Below are 15,517 nucleotides of genomic sequence, written 5' to 3'. Positions count from 1 at the left end.
TACTGGCATAGGTTATATATCCACTGCCCTACTTCTCCTGACATAGCTAGCAATACCTCACATAGTCACACTTATTAGTCATATTTTCTTATGTATGTTCATATTTTCATAACTGAGAGACCTTCATTTTATTGAGGCATATGGTGTGAATCACCAGTGTGCGAGACAGGACAAGTCACTGAAAATGCTGGTTTATATCTCACTATACAGGAAATATTGGGAGTTGTTTTTAGTAACTATGAAAATAAGCAACATTCCATACATATCTAATACTTCAAAAACCAAGTGACTTACAAACTGTTGCATGACATTAGGTGAAACCTTTGATGTTGTTGAAGAAAACTGTGTTTAATATTTGCACTGTAAGTTGAACATCTTGAGAGATATCCAGTATTATTTGTATTGCTAATTATACAATTAAACATACATTTTCATATTACTGTGAATATCTCAATAAAAATACACTTATAGAGGAATTTCTTGTTGTGACATAAAAGTGTCTGTGTAACAAAAATGTTCTAACAATAGATGTCTATGCTATATAGTTTTCAAGACATGAAAATATGTTTGTGAAAGTTTAGAAAATATATAATTTGGAATTTGTGTGCTTTATATATATGACAGTATTTATGGAAAAATATGTGAGTGTGCTGACAATTATTATGAACAATACTTCATACTGATAACATTGCTATTTGTACAGTTTTAATAGCTTATACTGTTCACAAAATATTTAAATTTGCTTGTCTTATTCTTTTTAAGTTTATCTTTCAGAAAATGCCCTGGAATGCAAAATGTGGGTAGGCTGCTTCAGGTGTGACATTCTGCACCACATAATTGTTAATGAGTTAAGAGCCCAGTTATAAGGCTTATTTTCTCTGGCACCAAAGAGGTACATAGATAATACTGCATCTTAGAGATGGTTTTATTTATTATAGTAAGCATAGTTTGAGGGCTTGGTAAAACACCCTTAAAAATAAAAAAAATATTTATGTTAAACTTCTTTTGAGGACATTACAAAGTCTGTACCACAGAGAATTTAGTTGACCTTGAGGTCCTTACTCAGGAGTGTTACAAAGTTAGAAGATCTGAGTGGTCACAATCCAAATATTTCTGGAGATGAGAAGGGATAGACAGCAATGGTCCCCCCAAAAAACTTTTGAAAGTTTTAGGTGCAGTAATACTCTCTGGTACATTATAAATAGCTAGAAGTGAGAACTGGTAAGGTATGCTTAATAATATAATGATCTAGTAATCAGCTTAAATCACAATTATGCCTTTCTTTCATATGTACAACTAATTGACATTTATTTAAGTTAAATATACAATAACAGGAAATGGGCAGCACAGCGGTGTGGTGGTTAATGTTGTTGCCTCACAGCAAGAGGCTCCCTGGTTTGATTCTTGGCTGGGGTGACTACTGTGCAGAGTTTGCATGTCCTCCCTGAGTTCACATGGGTTTCTGCTAGGTGCTCCAGTTTCTTCCCACATTTCAGAGATGCAGTAGGTGGATTGAACACTCTAAATTGGCTCTAGATGTGACTGTGTGAGTTTGTGGTACAGATGAACTACTGTGGCAGGCCTACCCATCTGGTGTTGTAAACCTTGGCTCTAGATGATTGTCATTGTTCAAGTGATCCCATGATTCCAAGTGCAAAATGGGAAAAGGGGTTGAGGATGGATGGGTACAATAACAGAAAATATGTCAACATGAAAGCAGATAAGTCTAAAATGCTCATTACCATAACAAAATTAATTTAAAAAATATCTACTGTAATCTTAGCATTTTTCCTTGCCACCAAAACACCTCATCAATGAAGTTGATGGAATCATAGTGATGTACACATTCATTCATCTGCAGGAAGCCAGCTATATGTGCACATGTAAATCAGTATAACTCAAGCAGCGTTAATATTTAGATTTTATAAAGTTCTGCTAAAAGCAGATTTCTCCATACAAAATATACAAAAGATTACTTGTTTTCAAAAACATTTTTTGTGTGATGCCGGTGCATTTTTACTCAGTTGCATACTAAAGTAATGCTTGAAGTAGTTTTAACGGGTTCCTATTATTTAAGCGAATGCTTAAAGTTGCAAACGATGTTTTGTCAAACGTGTTTACGCGAAATGGCAAAATTCCGAAAACACGGAACAGTCATTTTTTCCTAGGGAAAAAAATCACTGGGCCTTTTTCGGGACTTTGCCATTTCCTCCACTGCGGTGCAATCTCAGAATTGGTATATTTAAGTAGGGGGGTTGTGGGGGGCACAGTGTTTTTTTTTTTAACAGATCAGTGATTTTTTTTTTCCATGAGAAAAAAATCGCTGATCCATGTGTTCGACATTTTGGATTTTCGGAGTGTTTAGGTCAATTATATAGCGTTCACAATTTCAAGTGTTCGCTAATATAATATAGACCCGTTTTAACACTTGTAGCAAAATAGTGTTAGCACACAGAGAGCAGTAATGATATCTTTGGAGAATCATGCTTTTATCTTTTACATTTTATTAAAGTAAATGTGAGACTAGCTGCAAAAATGTTACCGTTAATGTGTAACCCAAAATGCATATACAGTTGTTATAGTTACTGTCTGTTAGCAGATGCGCTGTACATTTGGTCCAATGAAGACATTCTGCTCTGCTGCTTACATTTCATATTTCTCCTGACATACCTTTCTGACTTTTTGTAAACTGTACAATTAACTATGTTAGTCAAAGAAGTACATTAAAAACATGTCCTACTGAAAAGACATATGCATTGTTTTAGAAATTCAGTAAGACAGCTTCATAAAAAATTGAAAATGTATGGACAGGCATAACAATCATCCAAAACCAATGGACAGAAGGAGGAAATTGTTAAATTATAAACTCTATATTTATTAATTGAACTTCTCTTGTTATTGAACATAAGTGCCAGCTACTGTTTCACCTAAATGTTGGTTACCTAATATAATCTCTCAGTTACCACATGTATTAATCTTTTAAATAATAATACTATCCAATTTTACTAAAGCAGATACATGCAAAAAGTTGTTTTGCAGTCTCTCTGTGCTCTGTGCTGCATTATTCACCATCATGTTTTTGTGGTAAAGATTTTTTTCCTGTTTAATAACAGCCAAGCAAATATTAACAACTGTTCTACCATAATCTTTCTGTAAATAAAGTCAACACATTCATCTATAAATCTCACATTTCAGAAGAAAACCTAGTGATACATATAAACTGTCCTCCAGTAACACTTCTTTTAAAACACATGGGATGGCAATTAATGCATTTTTAAGACCATTTTGTAGAACATTTCCACTTTTATTTCCTTCATTAATAAATAGAAACATAATGATAGCCATCCTTGCAGGGTTTGCTTCCCATGTAGGTACATTGAATTGATACTGGTCCATTTTTTAATTTGGTACATCTGAATTAGGCTTTTGGAGCTAAATCATATTATACATTTACCTTTGCTGGAGTTAGCTGGTTAGATGCATAGCCAGAAAAAAAAATGCCAAGAAAGGGTGCACTCCAAAGACTTTTAATTTCACCACTGTTTCACAGAAACTTGATGATACCTATTCTTGTCTTTTTTTCCACATATAGATGCACTGACACAGGTTCATTTTCTGAATGCAGTTTATCAGCAACTGAATTAGACATTTAAAGCCCCTTATGCATATAATTCTACAGAAATTCACATAGCTAAATAATGTGTCTGTGACACTTTCAGTATTGGTAAGATACATAGAATACTGTCACAGAGAATCTGGGATATATGCAAATGACCCTTATGAACATCAGGTGTTTCAGCTAACTGGCGATTCTGAATGCCCATGACTTGTTTTGTCATTTTAATGGACAATTTCAAGCCAATAAAGTCAAACCCCACTAGCTGTGGATATGCATATTTTGGCCTTATTATGACCTCGTCAGCACAGCACAAGAAGAGTGTTTGACTAAGCATAAGAAACACAGGGCTATTATACCCAGCTGATGTCCATTATCATTAGGGTCACTGCAAAAAATATCCCAAGCAACAAATTAAAATACCAATCAGTAAAAACAAAATGAAAACTCCAGCAAAGCTAGAACTCCCACAGAGTGATGGTTTGGGAGGTCTCTCAGTGGAAGTTCTAGCTTTGCAGAAGTTTTTATTTTGTTTTTACTGACTGTTTTTTCAGTGACCTTCTTACTTATTGTTTTAATTTGTCACAGGGAATGTACACACTTAACAATTCTATCAAGGAAAAAGATAAAACAACATCTTGCATTGACATAGTGCAAGTTGTAATGGCTTACAAACATTTGTTTTTTTTTTATTGTTGATCATTTGGACCTATATTTGAGAGAATGTGAATATAATGACCTCTTTGAAGTGAAGGAGTTCTAGTGGCAAGTAATATTAAGGGAGACCAGCAACGCAAGCTTAATAAACACCTCAATGTAAAAATGTTTATTGGGGTCAAGGACTACTAAATGACTTACCTTTAAACAGCTCCTCCTGGAGGTTTCACAGAGTGTCATACCATATCCTTGTAAATTATAGGTCTCCCTCCATGTACCAGGAAACCCGTAATACCTATCTCAGTGTACTAGAGTCTCTCACCATTCAACCCAATACAATGCAATACATGGGGATCTCAACTACCCCTCTATAGATGGGGAATCTTACATCAGAGCAAATCTCAATAACATTTTTAATCAGGACAGTCTGACTTGGAACAAATAAACATGCTTACATCACTTCTAATGCACAAGCCCACCAATTCCTAACCTTTGTTAATACCAACATCCTGGGACAGTTAGTCCACTTTCCAACCAGAGGTACAAACATTATTGACCTTATACTCATGAACATGGGGTGGGGGTGGGGTCAACATTTCTCATGCAATGTAATATCTTTGCTCATCAGATCTGACCATAAGGCATTATTCCTTGAAATAAAAATTTAATCCAGGGATACAGCGAAACCAAAAACCTTTAGGAACTATTATAAGGCTAACCTCTCTCTACTAAGCAACACCTTGGCTAAATTCCAGGCATCCCAAACCTAGTAAACACCACAGAATACACTGAGCTATTTACAAAATCTCTGTACAGCCATATTGATAGCTGTATAGAGCAAGCTGTGCCTATGTGTATTAAGAATAAGTCAAATTCAAAAGACAAGCCACCCTGGTAGAATCACAATATCAATCAATTATAAAACAAAAGAAAGAAATCTTGTTCAAGTGTAGGATGAACAAATCCATACATACTAAAAGCCCTCTACCCAATCTAAACAGGTAGCTAAGAGAGTTAATTAATACTTCAAAGGCTAAATTTGAAGAAAAAATAGCTTCTTAGGCAAAGGACAACTATAAAATGCTTACAGCTACATCTGTAACCTCAGAGGAGGTAGTATATTCTCAAGATGCACACTATGAAATTTAAAAGTTACAGAGCTGACATATATGAGATACAATGTCATTTCAGAGAGCTTCAACCAGCTGCTGGAAAGGTCTGAATCATTGATCAGCTGTACCTAGCAGGAGATAGCTTTTTTTTTGAAATTTCTGGGCAGATTACACTAATTTTCAAAGTTGATTCAAAATCTGAAGTATGCACACGATTGATAAAATTGCTGCATCAGACTAGGACATGACACTTGAAGAAGAAAATAATTATGAATTGCTCAAACATTGCTACTAGCATACTTACAGTGAAGTATCTTGATGTGCATAAATAACTTAGATTATCACATGATGCATGTTATAATAGTACTGACACAGGTATTTTTGCAAGAAGAAAAGTCAGGTGTGTGTGGGGAGTACAGGAGCATTTCTTCACTGTCAGAAAATATATATTTCTGAAAAGAAATTATTGCAAATGTATATAGTTATGAAAAGTTGCACTGATATATTTATGGAAAGTGACCATTAGTTGTAAATTGAAGAAGTCCTTGCTTGAGACACCATTAAGAATCCAAAGTATGTTCTTATATTTACAAAAATTTGACTTGTGAGTGACTTATGAACAAGGAAATCAGTTGCATATAATGGATATGTGGAGTAATTTACACTTAAAGGGACAGTAAGTTGATCTGTTTGGTGAAGAGGTTAAAGTAAAATTTGTACTACCGCCATTACCTATGGCAGAAAATAATTTTTAAAAAGATGAAATAATGGAACTATTAAAATAAGCTCACAAGGCAATATTTCAGTAGTAATATTAACAGAGGGAGTAGCTTTTAAGTCTTTAGTAAATAGCAACTCTATCAGAGTAATGAAAGTTTATGAGGGGAGAGCAATGGTGTTAATGGATAAATGTAGGTATGGTGAAAAAATGCTGACTTTATTAAATGATGAACAGTTTTATAAAGGTGTGTCCAAAAAGAAGTTTCCAGATCATACAGATTGATGGAGGCATGGTTGCAAGAAGCATTTATGAAGGGATTCATTACTGAAGAGATGTACGATTTTTTTAGTATGCCAAAAACTGATGGATAATCTTTGGCATCCATAAAATACATATAAATGAGAATGATGCCCCATTATGACCAGTAATGTTAAGTCAGTACCATAAGTTAGAGCCTGTGTCTATGTTTATTGATGTAGTACTGAAAGAGTTTGTCAGTATATAACTATCATATATCAAAGACATATTTGACTTTCTAAATAAGATCAAGATTTTTAAGCCAGAAAGAAATGACTGCTAGCAGCAGTAAATACCAAATCATTGTACACAGTTATTCCCTGCGAATATGGATGTGTGATGGGTTTATTTTATACTAAATTTAGGAGACAGTCTAATGATACAGAAAGTAAAATTTGTTATGGAATGTATTAATATTTTTTGACTAACATCATTTTTCATTTTTAAGAATACGTACTACCAACAGGTAATAGGAATGATACTAGGTGCCAGAATGGCATCCAGGTTTATTGGGAGAAGGAAGTATTGCACAAAAGTGAAGCTTTTAGACATGGCTCTTTATTGTTGCTTTATAGAAGACATATTTTTGATTTGGCCTAGTGACATCACTGAATGGCAGGTATTTCTAGAATTTTTGTATAATAGGAATACTCATTTCATAGATTTTGTGCGTAAATTAAATGATAACAATGTAGATTATTTGGACAGCAGTGTTTCTAATACTTGTGCCTGCTATAAAAATATTGACAGTGACTCAATACTACATTATCAGACTATTCATCCTTCTTATTTAAAGGTGACTGTAATAAACAGTCAGAGAATAAGGTCAGAGGATCTCACTACTGACTCAGAAACTAGATGACAATATGTTTATTATTGGCACAAACATTCTCAGTAAGGGATTATACAAGTGAGACCATCAGAAAGAGCATAAGGGATCTTTTGGGTAGTAAGGGATGAGTTATAGCCTCAGACCTTGCCACCACTACTCCTCCATCTTGCATCCATCACTCTCACTGTTATCTCTTCTGAATCTAGAGACTGGAAAACAAGCATAATTTTAAAATATTCAGTGGACACTGGGGCAAAAAAAGATATTGAGAAAAATAATTGGTGTATAATAACAGAAAGTTCTGATGTTTTAGAAGTAGTTGGTGAGAAACACAATTTTATTAACAAAAGGGGCAGTTATTTTATTTTATTTTTTGATAAATGTACCACAGAACAAGTTAAAGGGAAGTGTGGCACTTACAAAGGTTTTAACTACAGCTTGTGTAGGTGTGCCTCCAATGGGGAAAATTTTGCTCTGCTAACATGTACAAGTCTTATAAGTTCACAATTTATTTCACCTGTGCTTCATATTTAGCAAAATGTTTAACATGTGAGGGATTTTACATAGTCAAGATTGAAAGAAATTAAGAAACAGAATACATGAACCTGGTTATGCCATCAAAGAAAGAGTTCTGCTAAAACATTATGCAGACATAACATTATTGTGTTTAGAAATTTTAAGAGATTTCTTTTTACTGCATTAGATCATGTTGCAGAGGATGAAATATGTGGAAAAAGAAAAATAGAAATAGAGTTAGTTGAGTATAAATGACAGGCCATTTGTAATACATATTAAGTTCCCAGGTCTTAATGTTAGTGTGAATTTTAAAATATCTTTTAAAGAAAAAGAAACTGAAACATGGTGACTGTTTTAGGTTAACTATCACTTTAAGAAACATTTGGTTTTATAATGTGGTTATGTGCATTTAGTATGTCATGGTCACATGATTTTTAAATATTATATAGTGTGGAGTGTTTGTGTTTAAAAATCAGTCTGATGAATTCTCAGTGCTTATTTTGTAAAGAGGTCAAAGCAATTACTGATTTATTAAAGTTTGGAAGTATATGAAATCATCTTGGATCCTTATATTCTTCTACTTCCTTGGAAAGTGTTGTTGTTTCTCCTTTAGCAATAATCCAGGACTGGGTGTGAGTAATGCAGGATTTACATGATGTTGGTGTAGCTTGGTCATGGAGGTGAAATCTAAGTGATCATACAAAACCAGCAGTGGAAAATGCTGTATTACCTACACACAGGAATGGATTATTGGTATTATACAACTACATAAAAAAGGAAAAAAGTATCTTATTTCTTCTAAATAATATCTGCAGCATCTTGCATATGGTGGACATAAAAGCAATGCACTGTGAATGCATTGGATGAATACACGCTGAGGCCAATTCTTGCCTAGTATATTAGAAAGAATGCAGTTCTGCAACTTTTTTTCAAACTAGGACTTAGAAGTGTGCATAGATGCTTGCAGACTCCAAATGTCCCAAAAGTGAACTAGATGTTTTTTATATTTTGAATTTTATTATGATGCCATTTAGGAAGATGGAATTTTCTCTTCCACCTTTCTGAAAGTTTACTTATTTTCTGTATTGTGGAGCAGAGAGTAATGTGACTGTGACTATTTGCCTTAAATAACTGTAGCCATCAGGACTTACTGCATTTGCTATTATTGGATCTACAATGGGCACATGAATTGTACTACCTACTCTGCAAACATGTTTTCGAATAATACATTTTCATTGTAATTCTTTAATATATGTATTCCAGACATTTCCACTCAAAGCTCCTACAGATTTCTTATGAGTGGTTAGAAATATGCTAAGAGGTTCTTTTTGAGATGTTGCTAAATATAAGGTGTCTAAGATAACACCAACGAGATGAGTGTTATGACCACAGAGATGAGTTGGTAAATGGGATGAAACAGTCCATTGTAATGTTGCATAGTTTGCTTTCAAACAGGGATCCAGCTCTGAGGGCAACAGGGGCAAAGAAACTAACATAAAAGACAAAGAGGTGCTGATGCAAATGTAGAAAGAAAAGACGACAGACAGAGGGAAGAGAATTAGTGATATGGGGGGTTGGACTACAAACTGGGTAGGGAATTGAAACTCAATGACAGGGAACTTCATTATGGAGGATAAAATGGGATATTGGCTGACTGCTTCACTGTACAGTGATGCACCCAACTTAAAGACAGTTGCTTTCATGACTGTCCTCATATCTGGGCCTAGACACTGTTGGCTCACTGATTAGGCCAGGCATTTGTGTGACAAACAGTTGTAGGATTGCACATTAGTCTACCAGTGCAGATGTCCACCTAGGTCATCAGCACTTCCAACTCCTGTCAGGCAACATACCCTAACCCCTCTGTGATGCCTACTGAAAGGGACAACCCACAGGAGGCAGACAATTTGAAGGACCCAGAAAGACCTACGGATTGCCCTACAGAAAGTTTGCCCTGAACACCTCTGGGGACACAGCAGGTGATAGCAAGGCTGGTGCATGGTGTGCTGGCCACTGCCATAATACATCACTGCCATGACACTGCATACAAAATTAATTTAAACAGAGAAAGAAAAAAACAATAAAGGACAAATAAAAGAGAAGACAGTAATAAGGAGAAAAATACAAATGAAAGCAATGATCAGTAATGTGTGCTAAACTGGGTGACAGTACAGATTGTGGATAAGTAAAATGGTATGGAGTATGCAATGACATATCAAAAAATATGGACACCTGACACTAATGTACTCCACTGGCATGTGTACCACAAAGGGCATGAGTAAATGCTATCTAACTGGTCCCATGTGTGTAGGACATTGTCACAGTCCATGAGTTGCAAACTATGACAGCAGAAGGTGGTGAAGCTAAGTTGAGCAAACTGCTGAGCATGTAGTATCAGGCCAGGAGAAGCTTAGCAGCAAGTGACAGACTCATAGAAAATATTGCCCTACATGGAACAGGGAAGAATGTGCTATGTGCGTGTGTGTGTCTATATATATATATATATATATATATATATATATATATATATATATATATATAGGTTTATCGTTATATTGCCGACACCCACATCCCAGAAACAGAGTCCGCAAACTGCAATGTGCGACTTCACAAAACATTGAATTCCAAATAACAAAATCTTGCCCCCTTTTTGACTCATGATAGCACTCATTTCAGCTGTGGAGTGGTCAAAAATGTCGACGTTCGAAGTTTTTCTAAAGTGTAGAGAATATGGCTGGACGAAATTCGTGGAAACGGTTCAAGTATGTGAACATTCAGCAGATGTGTTTTCAGCATTATAAAGGTAAACCATATATATAAATATATATATATATATATATATATATATATATATATATATATATATATATATATATATATATATCACCACAGAATTCCAAATTTATTGCTCTCATTATTAGTCTACCACAGTACTGAATGATGCAGTTGAGTTTCATTATGGTCTCCTTTGGCTGTAAGTTTAGTAAAAACTTTTAAACATATGGGAAACCAAAACTCAATGGTACTACCTTACTATGACATAAAGCAGATAACAGGAAATGTCACCTGACAACCTGCTAGATGTATGCCCACATTATGCCAGTTAAAAATGCAGGAGAATATGAGAATTGTTGATGAAATTGTACCATACGTGTAGAGGTGAAAAAGTGTGATGAAAATAGATCATAGGATCATAGGAGCTTCCTAGGCTAATGGCCCCAGGGCCCTTACAAGCCTAGCCAAGTTCAACCAGTGTTCCCAAGGGTGTTTGGTTCAAGCCGACACTAAAATCAGCACCTATTGCCCCTGTCCAAGAGGGACTCAGGTGGAACCCCTAGTGAATTTCTGGTTACCAATCCAACTGTCCAAATTATGCTTAAATAGAGACAATGAGCAGCTTTGTTTCACATGAATAGGAAGCTTGTTCCAAAAGTGGGACAACCTCTGTGAGACAAATCTGTCTCTCCAGCAAGTTCTGTTGATGTCATGTACCAGGTTAAGATCCTTTGAATGAGTGACCCATATGGCATTTGACTTGCAAATGTGCAGCATTTCCATTAAACCTGGGTCAGAGATTGCCCTATACGCAAGGCACAGGTTGCCTCTGAGTAATCTGTATGGCACAGAGTAAAGTGACAATGATTTCAGTCTGTTTGCATAATTCAGATCTTGAAGACCCTGAATATTCTTTGTAAGGAAGCTTTGTGGTCTCTCCAATTGCTGCAGGTGTTTGGAAGCCAATATACCAAAGGGAGCATTGTACTCTATTATTGGCCTGATGAGGGAAGAGTACATGGGACTTATAATTTCTTTTTGTATGGAGGCAATGCTCTTACTTATAAGATGAGCAATATAAAATGTCCTTCTTACCACTGTGGAGACATGGTGATGAAAATTAAGGTTGCTGTCAACATGTGTGCCCAGATCTCTAACCAATGACTGTATACTTAGGGCATTGCTATTGATGTGGTAGTTTGCAGGAGCATCACCCTTGCTGAAGGGGATGATAATGTATTTTTTTGCATTAAGACCATGGCTTTGGCAGCAGTCATTAGTCTGTGTAAGACCTTCTTGCAGGATGTTGACATTTCTAGGGTTTCAATTATTGCTCCTAGTTTACAGTCATCAGCAAACTTTGTCAGCCACAGTCCTTTAATTTTAGCCTGTACTTCGGAAAAGTAGATTCCAAACAGTAGGGGTCCCAGAACTGATCCCTGTGGATCACTACTGGTTACAGGTCTGCTGATGGAGGTGGAGTCCCCTATTTTGACTGTATGAATTCTATCAGTGAGCCAGTTTGCAACCCACCTGACAATATATGGATTGACACCCAGCTGGTTGAGCTTATCAATGATGCATGAATGGGGGATTGTATCAAAGGCCTTGGCTAAGACTAAGTAGGGCATATGTACAGATTTGCCCTCATCTAGGGCTTTGATGACTGTCTTGAAGAAGTCCACCAAGTTTAACAGGCATGATCTTCCCTTGACAAAGCCAAACTGGGTGGGGCTGGGTGTTTGGAGATTTCCTATATCTTTGTTAATAAGGTCCATGATTTATCTCTTTTATGATTAACTACTGAAGAGGCAGCTGTTTTGTAACTAAAGCATGGTTTATTGATGGAAAACATTTGTACTGCTGAAATTCATCTTATCTCTTTGGCATGTAGATTAAGCATAATTTGTGCTTTAAACTGTAGCAACATAAAAAATCAAATCATTATGATAATCAGAAAAGTGGTAAAAAAAATTGCTTTTTGTATCTGTCTGGTCTAGGACTTTTGGTTAAAATGGAATTCAGTTTCTCAGTCTGCAGGTGTAGTGGGAATAATTCCATGATACTTACATGCCCATCTTTTGAATATGTTTTTTCAGAGGTCTTCAATATACACTGTTGATGGATGTATTTGGAGTATGCCAGGTCCAGGGCGGTTTACTACACAGATTAAGAGTAAGCCATGTCAAGCTGACCAAGCCATTCTGTATTATTAACTGGGTGGTACAATTTGGATATGGAATGAATTCTGCAAAACATTCAGGTCTAAAGTAGGAGAGGACACCCAAGGTGGTAGCTGCATAACCACTGTCAGGCCAGGCTGTATTACCATGACACTGTTATGAAACCCAGGAGATAGGATGGACTGTACAGCATTTCAAACTTTATTTACAAAGTGTGTGACACATAAATCAAAATAAAACTGTAAGCTGTGGTGTAACAAATTAGCAGCATTGCAAAAATGAAAAATGAAACAGGTGACTTAACAGATGTGCAGTTATAACACCAATGACATATACATACTCCAGTGCCAGGCTAGTGTTACTTGCCTCCTTTAGCATTTCAGCTTGTTTTCATTTATCTTAACAGGCAGTAAAACCAGAAAAAAACCCAGAAAATGAACATGTCCATGAACACCAATAACGGAAAATGTCTGAACAGGGATGCATACCTATATGTAATCAACCATCAATCACTATTTCATACAGTAGAAATCTATTCCTGTCCCTCTCTCCCTAACCTCTTTTCCCTATTGGCAGAGAGGGTCTTGGTGGCACATCTTCAGGGCCCTGTACTAACATTGGCACTGCTCACAAGAGAGGACAACATCAGTAGCATCAATCATTGCCCTCCCAATGCAGTACCAGGGGACCTTCACTGGAATTCTGCAGCAGGCACTTACTGTGATGTTGAAGCAGGAGGTAAAGAAATATTTTAATCTCCTACCTGCACCACTCAGGAGCCATCACAGTCCCTTCAGAAACCATGACCAGTTCAAAGATTACTATCAGGAGGAAAATGGTGGCAGATTCACACTGATATACACTGAAGGAAATGTGTGACATTCATTGGCAGGCAACACGGCAGCATGACATATCCCACTGCTAGTATCTAGTTAGATTCCAACAACACTACTGACTGAGGGTGGAACAAATACATTAGACACAAGGTATTAGGCTTATATATGCCATGTCATTGCCCATGGCTATGGCATAGAACTCCGAGGGGTAGCGAGGTGTACGCCAATAAGCTCTATGCTCTGTATAAGTCATAAACCTGCCAGCTCATGTGAACACCATTTGAAAGTCCACAAAGTGTGTACATGGGCTGGCATGACCCTACTCATGCAGTCTAGAGCTGGTGTGCATTGTAAAATGGATAATGCAGAAATCCAGCCATCCTCAACCCCTTTTTCCCATTTTGCACATGAGGTCAGGGTGTCACTTCAGCAGTGACAATCATCCTGAGCCAATATTTCCCATAAATTGCCTCATTATTAAAATTGCTGCACTGTGATCCCTCAAGTAGCAGCATATAAACAGCCATAGCCATTGCAGTGCTCATTGCTCATCCAATTTTCTCTAGAATAGTGACTGAATCCTGAAAGAAATGCTTGTATTGGTCTACAGACTGAAACACTGTTTTGCATCTGCTGTAGTAAGGTTACACAGGTCAGTGTCACTTGGGGAGAGTAACCAGATAACTGTACAATATTTTTTGTTTGTTGAGAAGATTTCTCCATAGCAACCTGATGAGAGTTTGATGGGGGACATAAGGATGGTTGTGATACTTCTTTGAATTAAATAAGTAGATCTGTCCACAGGGTACAGAAATGTTGAACATCTACAGTGACACGGGTACCCATGCCACTGGTTTTTGGGGAGAGTTTCTCGATAACTGTATTATGGAGAGTGGGGGTTGCTTCACAGCAACATGCTGATAGGGGGATGGGGAGCACAGGAAGAGTTACAGTGATGAATGAGAGAAGATGGGCCTCAGGAGCAGCCAGCACTAGGGCACTGCATTTATGGATGAAAGGCTTTGTGACGTGCGGTATGTCCCCCCACAGAGGCTCATATATGGTGCCTTTATTTATTTGCATTTGTTTACCAGAAAAGTCTGATTGGGCATATAACCTATTTTCCGTGAAGGCCCAGAGAGAAAAGCTTCATTAACAGTATTATATAGTTATTAGATATATAATTAACATAGAATAGAACATCTGAAAATATATATTAAGGAGAATGTACAGATGCAGTTATATGCACATGAAATATATACATAGATTATCTTTTCTTTGGTGAAGATATGTCTTTTCCTGCCTGTTCAAAAGACTCACCCATTAAATTCAGTTTCCACAGCAGTAACATTCTGGGAAACAGCTGTATAATACAAGTCTAGTGTCTGTATTTTACTGCCATATAATACAAGTCTAGTGCATGAAGCAGAACTTGGGATTGCTTTAACAATGTCAATTATATGGATATAATTAATTAAAAATGGCCTAAAATCATTAACTGTAATCATAGTACCTAGCAACATTAGTATGCTTTAAATATGAAGTCAGTGACCTCTAAGTGATATCAGTCAGTTACAGCAGTTACTCATTCAAGCATCAGTTGTATGCTCACTTATGAAGTCAGTTTCAAGAAAAAGTAGCAGCAGTACAGAGTGGATGGGTTGTGGTGGAAAGGCAGTTATCCATAACTGATACACCTCATGAGTGAATATGTGGGGCACATAATAGTTGTATTTTTCTAGGCACAGATAGGTGTGGGCTGATGACAGGGTGTATTTCAGAACAGAGTTTGAACCCATGTTGACTTACTGGACCATTATGGGGAAGTGTGTGATAAATGCAATAAAGTAGATACAGTACTTTATGAAGGTACAACTGCTGTATGGGTAGATGACTGGCAGATATGGTACTGTGCACATTTTGTGCCCAATCACTGGTCATAGGTGTACGTCCACATTTACAGGTAGATACA

This window comes from Protopterus annectens, chromosome 5.part0 (genome assembly GCF_019279795.1).
Source record: "Protopterus annectens isolate FY-2018-M chromosome 5.part0, PAN1.0, whole genome shotgun sequence".
Lineage (NCBI taxonomy): Eukaryota > Metazoa > Chordata > Ceratodontiformes > Protopteridae > Protopterus > Protopterus annectens.
This window is presented reverse-complemented; position numbering follows the sequence as displayed.